The following is a 12,385-nucleotide window of genomic DNA, read 5'->3' as shown; positions in this document are numbered from 1 at the left end:
ATCCAGAGATTGTCGAGGAAGAAACCATTAAATCAGAATCCTCTAGCGATTCAGATTCAACAAACTCAATCATGGGAAATCTGGAACCTCTAAGTATGGAAGACCGAATGAGAGCTAAACGCACTAACCAAGGTCATGCAATTACTCAACCAGACATTAATGCGCCAGATTATGAAATCAAAGGACAAATCCTACACATGGTAACTAATCAATGCCAATTTAGTGGTGCACCGAAGGAAGATCCAAACGAACATCTTCGTACCTTTAATAGGATCTGTACACTATTCAAAATCCGAGAAGTGGAGGATGAACAGATATATCTCATGTTATTTTCCTGGACTTTAAAGGGAGAAGTCAAAGATTGGTTAGAATCGTTACCTAAAGGGGCGATTGATACATGGGATGTTTTAGTTGAAAATTTTCTTAAACAATTCTTTCCGGCATCTAAAGCCGTGAGACTTCAAGGAGAAATTATTACGTTCACACAAAAGCCAAATGAAACTTTATATGAGGCGTGGACAAGATTTAGAAAGTTGTTAAGAGGACGTCCACAACATGGTTTAGACACTTATCAAATAGTGCAAATATTCTATCAATGATGCGACATCACTACACGAAAAGACATCGATATAGCAGCTGGTGGTTCCATTATGAAGAAAACCGCAACTGAAGCTTACAAAATTATTGATAACACTGCTTCCCACTCACATGAGTGGCATCAAGAAAAAGATATCGGTAGATCATCTAAAGCGGCTAGAGCCGATTCTAGCCATGACTTTGATTCCATTTCCGCAAAGATAGATGCTTTCGAGAGATGAATGGAAAAGATGACTAAAGATATTCACGCAATACGAATTAGTTGTGAGCAGTGTGGAGGACCACATTTGACAAAAGATTGTCTCAGTATTGAACAAATAATGGAACAAAGAGAGAATGTTTCATACATGAACCAAAGGCCTGGAAATAATTATCAGAATAATTATCAACCGCCAAGACCAATCTACAATCAATATCAAAATTATAACCAAAATATTTCATACAACAACCAACAAGGTCCTAGCAATCAACAAGTATCCAATAATACTTACAATCAGCAAAGACCTATTTTTCAAAATAAACCACCACAAACCGATGATAAAAAAGCCAAATCTAGAAGACATGATGTCGAAGCTAGTTGAATCTCAAACGCAGTTTTTCACATCTCAGAAACAAACGAATAAATAAAATGCTCAAGCATTTAGAAATAAACAAGCTTCTATTCAAAATCTGGAACAAGAAGTAAGCAACCTAGCAAGGTTGATAGGTGAAAGAAAACCGGGAAGTCTACCTAGCGATACAAATTCTAACCCCCGGAATGAAACAGCTAAAGCCATTACCACAAGAAGTGGTATTACACTTAAACCACCTGAAATACCTGTAATTTCTGATAACGCTATTCCTACTCCACAAGAACCACAATCTGAGCAAGAGAAGGAAACAGAACCGGTAGTTGAAAAGGTTAATGAAGATAACACAGTTAAGGCTAAACCTTATGTTAAACCATACCAACCACCACTTCCTTACCCGAGTAAAATCAGAAAAGAAAGACTTGAAGCCGAGCAATCCAAATTCTTGGATATGTTTAAACAAATAAATGTTAATCTTCCTTTCATTGATGTGATATCAGGAATGCCAAGATATGCTAAATTTCTGAAAGATCTAATCACAAAAAGAAAAAAAATGAAAGAACTCTCGGCTGTTACTATGAATGCTAATTGTTCCGCAGTACTGTTGAATAAGATACCAGAAAAACTCTCAGATCCAGGAAGTTTCACAATTCCATGTTTTTTGGGTAGTCTTAGTTCAATGGAAGCATTGGCAGACTTAGGTGCTAGTATAAATTTAATGCCGTATTCATTATACACTAAACAAGACCTTGGAGAATTGAAACCAACACGAATAAGCATACAACTAGCTGATCGATCAGTAAAATATCCTAGAGGGATAATGGAGAACATGCTAGTTAAAGTTGGTACTTTAGTATTTCCAGTAGACTTTGTTATTCTGGACATGGAAGAAGATTCTCGAGTTCCTCTTATATTAGGAAGACCATTCTTAAATAAGGCTAAAGCAATAATAGACATGTTTGGTAAGAAACTGACCCTAAGTATAGAGGACGAGAGTGTAACCTTTTCTGTTGATAGAGCCATGCAACAACCGCAATCTGCAGATGATACATGTTACTACATTCAAACTATAGATTCACATGCAGAATTGTTAGAAGAATTTCCAGAATTACAAGGAACAGGAGAATGTTCTTTAGGAGAAGGAAATGAACCAATTGATGAAGCTGAAATGTTAGCTACACTTATGGCTAATGAATATGAACCAACAACAGAAGAACTTCAAATGGTAAAAGAAGAAGACAGATATCGATATAAATCATCGATAGAAGAACCACCGACATTAGAGTTAAAGCCACTTCCAAACCATTTGGAATATGCTTATTTACATGGTGAATCAGAATTACCTGTAATAATATCGTCTTCTCTTACAGAAAATGAAAAATCTCAACTCATTTCTGTGTTAAAAGCTCATAAACCAGCTATTGCATGGAAGATTCATGACATTAAAGGCATAAGTCCTTCGTATTGCACACATAAAATCCTTATGGAAGAAGGCCATAAAACATATGTGCAACGTCAACGAAGACTAAATCCTAATATGCAAGATGTTGTTAAGAAAGAAATTATTAAACTGCTAGATGCAGGTTTAATTTATCCAATCTCTAATAGTCCATGGGTAAGCCCAGTTCAATGCGTACCTAAGAAGGGTGGCATGACTATCATCACAAATGAAAAAAATGAGCTTATTCCTACTAGGACTGTAACAGGATGGCGTGTTTGTATTGATTATAGAAAATTAAATGACGCCACCAAAAAAGATCACTTTCCCTTACCTTTCATTGATCAAATATTAGAAAGGTTAGCTGGAAATAGTTACTATTGTTTTCTTGACGGTTTTTTCGGATACTTTCAAATTCCAATAGCACCCGAGGACCAAGAGAAAACCACGTTCACGTGACCTTATGGTACTTTTACTTACAAACACATGCCATTTGGACTTTGCAACGCCCCTGCAACCTTTCAAAGGTGCATGATGGCGATTTTCCACGACATGATAGAAGAATGCATGGAAGTTTTCATGGATGACTTTTCAGTCTTCGGTGATACATTTGAATCATGTCTAGTTAATCTTGAACGAATGCTTATTAGATGTGAGCAATCAAATCTAGTACTTAATTGGGAGAAATGTCATTTCATGGTTAAAGAAGGCATCGTTCTTGGTCATAAAATTTCAAAAGAAGGAATTGAAGTGGATAGAGTTAAAGTAGATGTAATTGCTAAACTTCTACATATCACCAATGTTAGAGGAGTTAGGAGTTTTCTAGGGCATGCCGGTTTTTACCGACGTTTCATAAAAGATTTTTCTAAAATGGCCACTCCTATGAATAAACTCCTAGAAAAAGATGCTCCATTCATCTTTTCAGATGAATGCATCAAATCTTTTAATATTCTTAAAGAAAAACTCACTAATGCGCCGATCATGATAACTCCAAATTGGAATCTACCATTTGAACTCATGTGCGATGCAAGTGATTTTGCAATGGGAGCCGTTTTGGGACAAAAGGATTGAAAAACGATTTCAACCTATATATTACGCTAGTAAGACGTTACAAGGAGCATAAACGAATTACATAACTACTAAAAAAGAACTCCTTGCTATTGTCTTTGCTTTTGACAAATTTCGTTCATATCTCGTTCTAGCTAAAACGGTGGTCTATACCGACCAGTATGCTCTTAGATACCTATTTTCGAAACACGATGCTAAACCACGATTAATCCTTTGGATTTTACTCTTACAAGAGTTCGATATTGAAATCTGAGACAAAAAGGGAGCAGAAAATCTCGCAGCTGATCATCTTTCTCGTCTTGAAAATCCCGAATTAGAAGTTCTAAATGAATCGGCTATACAAGATAACTTTCCTGATGAATATCTATTGAAGATAGATTATAGTGAAATTCCATGGTTTGCAGACTATGCAAACTACTTAGTATGTGGATTCCTTGAAAAAGGGTTGTCGTACCAAAAACGAAAGAAATTCTTTAGTGATATAAAACACTATTTTTGGGAAGATCCACATTTGTTTAAAAGTTGTCCCGATGGAATAATACGCCGATGCGTATTTGGAGATGAAGCTAGTCAAATCTTAAACCATTGTCACACAGGACCAACAGGAGGGCATTATGGGCCTCAACTCACAGCAAGAAAAGTCTATGACGCTGGATTCTATTAGCCTACAATTTTCAAAGACGCACACCTTCTTTGTAAATCCTGTGATGCTTGTCAAAGGGCCGAAAAAATAAGTCAACGTGATGAAATGCCACAAAATGTCATTCAAGTATGCGAAGTATTTGACGTTTGGGGTATTGACTTTATGGGCCCATTTCCAAAATCTCATAATAATCTCTACATTCTTGTTGCCATTGATTATGTATCTAAATGGGTGGAAACACAAGCTCTCCCAACTAACGATGCACGAGTTGTAGTCAACTTCTTAAAACGTCTTTTTGCAAGGTTCGGAACACCGAAAGCTTTAATAAGTGATCGGGGTACTCATTTTTGTAATAATCAAGTTGAGAAAGTTCTCAAAAGATATGGAGTAACTCATAAAATCTCAACCGCTTATAATCCACAAACAAGTTGACAAGTTGAAAATACCAACCGAGCTTTAAAACGTATTCTAGAGAAAACCGTAGGATCAAATCCGAAGGAATGGTCCATGAAATTGGAGGATGCACTCTGGGCTTTTAGAACAGCCTACAAAACTCCAATTGGCACCACACCTTTTAAACTCGTTTATGGAAAAGCATGTCATCTTCCAGTAGAAATTGAGCACAAAGCATTTTGGGCTTTGAAGACATGTAATCTTGATTTACATGAAGTCGGACGTCTACGGTTAAGTCAACTAAACGAATTAGAAGAATTAAGACATGAAGCATACGAAAATTCGTTAATCTATAAAGAAAGAACGAAGAAATGGCATGATAAAAGAATCAGAAGTTCAAAAGAATTTAAAGAAGGAGACAGAGTTCTTCTTTTCAATTCACGATTCAAGCTATTTCCTGGAAAATTGAAATCAAGATGGTCCGGACCATTCATAGTTAAAAGAGTTTTCCCATACGGAACAGTAGAATTAATAAATTCAAATGGGATTGAATTTAAGGTTAATGGTCACAGAGTTAAACATTACATAGATAATCCAATGGAAGTTGAAGATGAAGTTAATCACAATTTTGACACCACAGCTAACTAAGTGTGGGAAGATTCGAATCTTTTTAGGGTAATATGTATTTCTGCTAGAGTTAGATATTTTGTTTTCGTGTAGTTCTCAAAAATGGAATCCGAATGGTCTTTCCCTAGCAGACCCTAAAGAACTAGTCATCTCCCTCCATTCTGAATTTTTATTTCTTTTAGGTTTTACGAGATAAAGAATTCCTTTGATCTGAACCATGGTCTACTACTACACGCTATGATTACTAAATGTAATAATAACACTTTCTCGAGTGAACTGGTATCCTTCATAAGAGGAAAAATGAACGAAGTGAGGAAAGAACTCAGGAAGAATCATCATAAGACACATTTTGGTAAAGGAAAATCAAAATCCGCAACAAAAAGAAGAGCACGACACCTTGAAAGATGTCATAAATGCAGAAAATGGTCACACGAAGGTAAATATTCAAATAATCAAACATATTCAAATACCGAATTTGTTACTCTATGCAGAGAAGGACCTTTCATATGTTTAGAAGAAAAGATATTAAAGAATCGAGGTAATGTTTATGTAGCTATGGAAAACCAAATCACACGACTCTCATATGAGTCGGCTAAAGCAGGTCTCTGAGAATTCTATCTCACAGGTAAGTATGTACAGTTTTTATTTGTTTTTATTTATTTGCTTTTAACCTTTTGATAATAAACGTTGAATCGTTCGCTATAAAGTATTAAATTGGTATTCAATAAAATTAGGTATGCGAAACCGAAATTATTGATATCATACAAAAATTTATTACATCACTGCGAAATTTACCGTTTATTCTTAAGGTATAAATATCTTTAATCAATCAATCCAAAATATTTCAGAAATTCGTCAGGAGTAAAACAAGGTAATATAGCCGAAATTACTTTACCCAAAAGAGGGACGTATATTTTTGATAATATTTGATTGATTAAAGTGGGATAAAAGACCAAAAAGATTTTTAATTTTTACCTTGTTTTTAAATTTAATATTAAATTAATATAGTAAATTTTTAAAATCAATATATTTAAGTTTTTAAATATTTTAAAAATTAATATTTTTAATATAAGTTTCTAAAATTAATGTATAAAAATATTAATGATATTTATATGAATTTTTAATTTTATTCATTTTAAATTTAAGTTCGGTGTGAATTTAAAAACAAAATGTACTTTATTTCATTAAGTTAAAAATTTGATACCTAAAATTCATCGTGAGTTGAAAATTAGGTCGTTGAACCAAAATTGCTTTACACAAGGGAGGGATGAGAAATTTTATTATCATTATTTTTACTCTTATTGAATTAAAATATGCCAAAAACATTTAAAAAACCAAAAAATCTTTGCTTTTAAAACAAACGCTTTTAAATGACAAATTTTAAAGTTTTGTTGAGAGACGAACTAGGACAACGATCCGAAACGCCCTCATTCTTAAAAGAAACAAATTTTTAAAAAATTTATTAATTTATGTTTTATTAGTTAAAGGTTAAAAAAAAAAAAAAAGAAATAACCCCATGCGATCGCATGGGGTTTGCACTGGGAACCCATGCGATCGCATGGAAACCCTGGACAGATCAGGAACAAAAGGCCAGCGAGCTGTTGCTTCTGCCTTCTCACAAACACACACATATACACGAGCAAAACCCCAAATCCACTCAAAAATTCGCCATTTTTCACCAAAATTCACCAAATTTCTTGCTATAATCCGCTTTAATCATGAAATTGTTCAGAAGTTTTTCAAAGAAGGTAAAGATTTCACCCCTAAAACTCTTTAAATTTGAATTTTAGTGTTCTTGAGCTAAATTTTACCTAATTTGATTTTGTTAATTTTTAGTGTAATTAGAGTTAAATTGTTAGTATATTATGCATGTATAACCTAGATGATGCTATTTAACATGATTTGAAGCAAAAAACTTCAAAATTTTTGAGAAATCTAAGGTTTGTGTTCTTGAGCAATTTGGAGCTTTTTGATATAAACAGGTTATGACCAATTTTTGTCATGAATTATTGATAAATTAAGTAGTGTAACATGTTTAGGTAGCTAAATGATCCAAACATTGATCCTAAACATGATTTTTGAGAATTAAAGTGGACTTTTTAAGTCTAAAATTCATGAACTTGATTAAATTGATGTAAATGCCATTTGAAACTTGTTTAATTGCTAGTAATGGTCATTTTAACATGTTATTTGAGTTGAATGCTTATGAACTTTGTAAACATTTTCATATATGCTTATTTGAAAAAGTGTAGAATTGATAAAAATATGAAAATGAGTATAAGTTTAATATGAATTAAACATGTTATTGTAATTGTTTTAATTTGTTATTTTGCTAACACTAATGCATATTCGGATGCACAAATTTTGTGTTTAATGTGTTTTGCAGAGATATACCGATACTGATGGTGCATCATCATCATCTAGGCAACCTGCTCCGGAACCACAGCCAGAGATGCAATATCACGAACCGGAGCAATAACAGGAACAACAACAACAACCTGATCAACACGTACCATATTATGATCCGCAACAAGAATATGTTAATGCCTACGTACAATTTCCGATTCATCCAATAATAGAACACCCAACGATTGATGAAGAGCTTTTGCATCCCAATTTGAGATTTGATCGAAGTTGGAGAGATTACCCGACGTACCAAAGTAACAAATTTAAACTGGTACCGAAAAATGTAGAAGTATCGAGGGTAATCGATTGGGAGCCTTTGGAAAGGGTCCAACTAGCTAACTCAGTTAGGCAGCATCTGATCCAAAGGTATGGGAACTCTTATTTTCCTGATTGGGAACGTTTATTCACCATTCGTAGGCCTGTATATAAGGAATGGTGTGTTGATCTTATGAGTACTATATCACTTGATACGGATGTAGTTAGGTTAGACGATAGGAATTTTCTTAGATTTTTACTTGGCCATAGGATGTACAGAATGTCCATGCTGGACATGGCCAGGGCTTTACAGATTTTCACTCCTTCTGAATTACTACTACCTGATTGTACAAATTTGATTTATTATGGTGAAAGGGTAGATAGAAATTTTGACGCTGACGCCGTCTGGAGGCGTATGTCAAATTATAATGTTTTTATGCGGGGAGGAAGACACTCCTATTTAGATATTAACAAAGCAGAGCTTCGTATTATACATAAATTTTTAGCTAATTCGATTACACAAAGAGGTAACAACAAGGAGAAGATGACTCTACATGATTTATTTTACCTTAAGTGTATTCGAAACACTAGAAGCTTTGTTAATATTCCCTACTGTGTTGGTTTTTATCTGTCCAAAATAGTGGAAGGAATACAGGACGGGGGAATAATAGGAGGTGGTATTTTTGTTACTCTCATTGGAGAGTATTTAGGTGTAGATAGGGAACAAGGGGGTCCGATGATGGTGTGTAGGGAACAGAATGAGACTTTAGGATTACGGGTCTATCAGGGTGCAAAGGTATTAAAGAGCAGACGCAATCAGGCAGTACCATATCAGGGCCGTCATCCACAGGTAGAGAGAGGTTCAGATGAGGAAATGGAGGAAGCGGATGACATTAGGGATGTCGAGGTTGTTACTGACGTTTACCAGCGTATATATGAGGTAGAAATGACAAACGAGGTTAAACATAGTCAGTACGAGCAGTGGCACGCCGAGAATGTGTACGAGCATTCCAGGCAACGACAGCATGATAGATGGCACTATCATCAGCATCAGATCATGAGCCAGCTATCACCTCAGGTACCAAATAACTACGTACCGACCCGACCTGCTTACTATCTGCCACACCAGCCTGATATGCGACCACCATTTACTCTCTACGACCCCAACCAAGCCTATCAATACACCTATAACCAACCGTGGAACCCGACCGATGACATGAACTGGAACCCCTATCCAGATTGATATAGTTCCGTTGGTGATTTCTATGATTTTTATCTTTTTATTATTGTTTAAACATATAATATTGTGATACTTTTATGTAAGTTTTAACATTTTTATTATGTTGTACTAATATTTCATATTTGATTTGAAAGTGGGATGTTAAGTCCCATTTCAAATTACCATGCATGTTATTATTTGTATGTATGTATGCATATTGTCAATTGTACACAACAGAGTAAAACAGCGAACTTTCAAAGACTGGCATTAAGTTCAGCAAAAGCTACTAATTTTGACGATAAAACGAAAAACAAATATGATGTAACAACAAGACGGAATGAACAAATGATGTACACCATTTATCATTCAACAAACAAACGCCAGTATGTTTGGAAACTTTGGTAAAATTTAATCATTTTTCTATGCTAATCACCCTCAATAATTTAAATTGTACTGATTTCTTGCAAATGAGGGCATTGCAAGATCTTAAGTGTGGGAAGGGGTTAAATTCTTTCAGAATTTTGAAAATTTTTTTGGTTACCATTAAAAATACTAGTAACGCAGTAGTTGTATTAGAATCTAGTGCTCTCTGATAATAAAGAATAGCCCTAGTCTTATATACTGACTACCCAATTCTAGTAAAAATTTTCAAAATTTTCAACTAAATGAACTCAAAATTATGTTTATACATATTTATAAACGATAAAACTAGGTGTTAACACCGAAATTATTGTTACCTCGTAAAGGACATAAATTGAGAAACAACTCAAAATGTTAGAACTCATTTAAAAAGGAATAGAGGAAAATAAAAAGGAAAAGAAAGGAAAATAAAAGCCAAGTGTGGGAAAAATTTATCAAGTTATTTAGAATATATGTCACATATTTTTGTACAAATAATTGAAGATACTTTTGTTTTGGACGATATTAATCAGTTTTACCCAGTTTATTGTAATATAAATGAAATTTAAAAGGAAGTAAAGTCTTCCGAGAGAAAAATACATGCGCTTCTTGATTTAGGTCAGGAAGTTGTCGTCCAGACCAGTTGTAGAGTCTACGAAAAACCTTGAAAAGTTTTCTCGAAAATCAGCTGGAAATTCACGGACCTCAGCATCAAACAGGGTCGCCAAGTGGTCAGACTTATCCTAACCATGAGAGGATCTGTCTCGTACAATGGGGGACACCGTGCAAATTAGCTTATAAGACTAATGAATCAGATCCCCAGAAAGGATAATCTCCTTAAAGATCAAAAATCAGCTTTTAAGACTGATATTACTCAATCCTTGAGATTGACCTTAAAGATTGAGAATTCAAACTCATGGAATTCGATGATATCTAAACTCGAGCTTGAACGAGAAAATATTTTGATCAAAATAAAACCGATTTGTTTTCTGAAAACCCATTTTCAATGCGTTCATTACCATTGAACGTAAAATCCTAGGAATTCACCTAGAATTCATTAGGTCACCTGAACCAAATCGGGTGTCAACCGTAAGAATGGTGGTTGCATAGCATGGTTGAAGACAGGATCGTGTGCCAGATCGAAAAATTACAGGGTGATCTTTACTATTGCTCCTACAAAGGATAGTAATTGCATCCGACACGATATAGACCATAATCAAAAGCATGTCACGGGACATTGCCTTAACAGTTGCTTGTTCAACACTTTCCTTTACAACCGGACGGTAGTTTACCGAAAGGTAATATACGGAGCAAGTAAACTGGACGTGTTGCTTTCCCAATACAAGGTTAGCAAGTGGGTGATACAAAACCATAAGTTTTGAGCTAAAATTTTCAAATCTGAAACCCACAAAACCCACAAAAACATTTTGCAAACACCGGTGAAGGGTTATTCCTGAAAACTTATCTAGGGTAAAAGCTAGATTGAATTTTCAAAAAGATCAAATATTTTCATAAAGATCCAATTTCCTTAAAGGATCTAAATTTTCATAGTCATGTGGGACTGTAAACCACAATGTTACGACCATTGTTCATACCGCCGTATAGAAATCACTGATGTATAAAGTGTGAAGAATAAAGAAGTGATTCTAGTTTTTTTTTTATTTTATTTCAAGACTATATTGCTTGAGGACAAGCAACACTCAAATGTGGGAATATTTGATAATGCTAAAAACGAACATATATTTCATAGCATTATCCCTCAAGAAAGACAAGCTTTTAGTTACAATTGTTCTATTTACAAGTGATATTCGTTTAAATAATAAAAGGGTGAAGACAAAAGACAGATTTGATGAATTGAAGACGCAAACGACCAAAAAGCTAAAAAGTACAAAGTACAATCAAAGTGGTTCAAATTATTGATGAGAAACGTCTAAAAATTACAAGAGTACGAGCCGTGAAACACAAAGTACAAGATATTAAATTGTACAAAGGACGTTCGAAAATCCAGAACCGGGACCAGAGTCAACTCTCAACACGCGACGCAACGAACTAAAAATTACAAGTCAACTATACACATGAATATAATATAATATATAATTAATTCTTAACATTATATATATATATATATATATATATATATATATATATATATATATATATATATATATATATATATATATATTATATATTAAAACCGTCGGCAAACTAAAAAACAAAGGATTGTGAGCTGGACAGAGGGGCCATGCGATCGCATGGCTTCTGTGCTATATCCCCATGCGATCGCATGGTGAACAGTAATTTGAATTTAGCTTATAAAAAGTCGGGTTCTGATCGAGCAAAAACACATCTTTTTCTAATCTCTCACACACGATATATATATATATATATATATATATATATATATATATATATATATATATATATATATATATATATATTATAATTTTAATTTTAATTTAAGATTAATAATAATAAGGTTATGTTAGCGAATGTTGTAAGTGTGTAAGTCGAAATTCTGTCCGTGTCACGCTACGCTATTAATACTCATTGTAAGTTACGTTCAACCTTTTTAAATTAATGTCTCGTAGCTAAGTTATTATTATGCTTATTTAAATCGAAGTAATCGTGATGTTAGGATAAATATTAAAGACGGGGTAATTGGGGTTTGGACCATAATTGGGGTTTGGACAAAAGAACGACACTTGTGGAAATTGGACTATGGGCTATTAATGGACTTTATATTTGTTTAAATGAATGATAGTTCGTTAATT

Source organism: Rutidosis leptorrhynchoides, chromosome 2 (genome assembly GCF_046630445.1).
Source record: "Rutidosis leptorrhynchoides isolate AG116_Rl617_1_P2 chromosome 2, CSIRO_AGI_Rlap_v1, whole genome shotgun sequence".
NCBI classification, from domain to species: Eukaryota; Viridiplantae; Streptophyta; class Magnoliopsida; order Asterales; family Asteraceae; genus Rutidosis; species Rutidosis leptorrhynchoides.
This window is presented reverse-complemented; position numbering follows the sequence as displayed.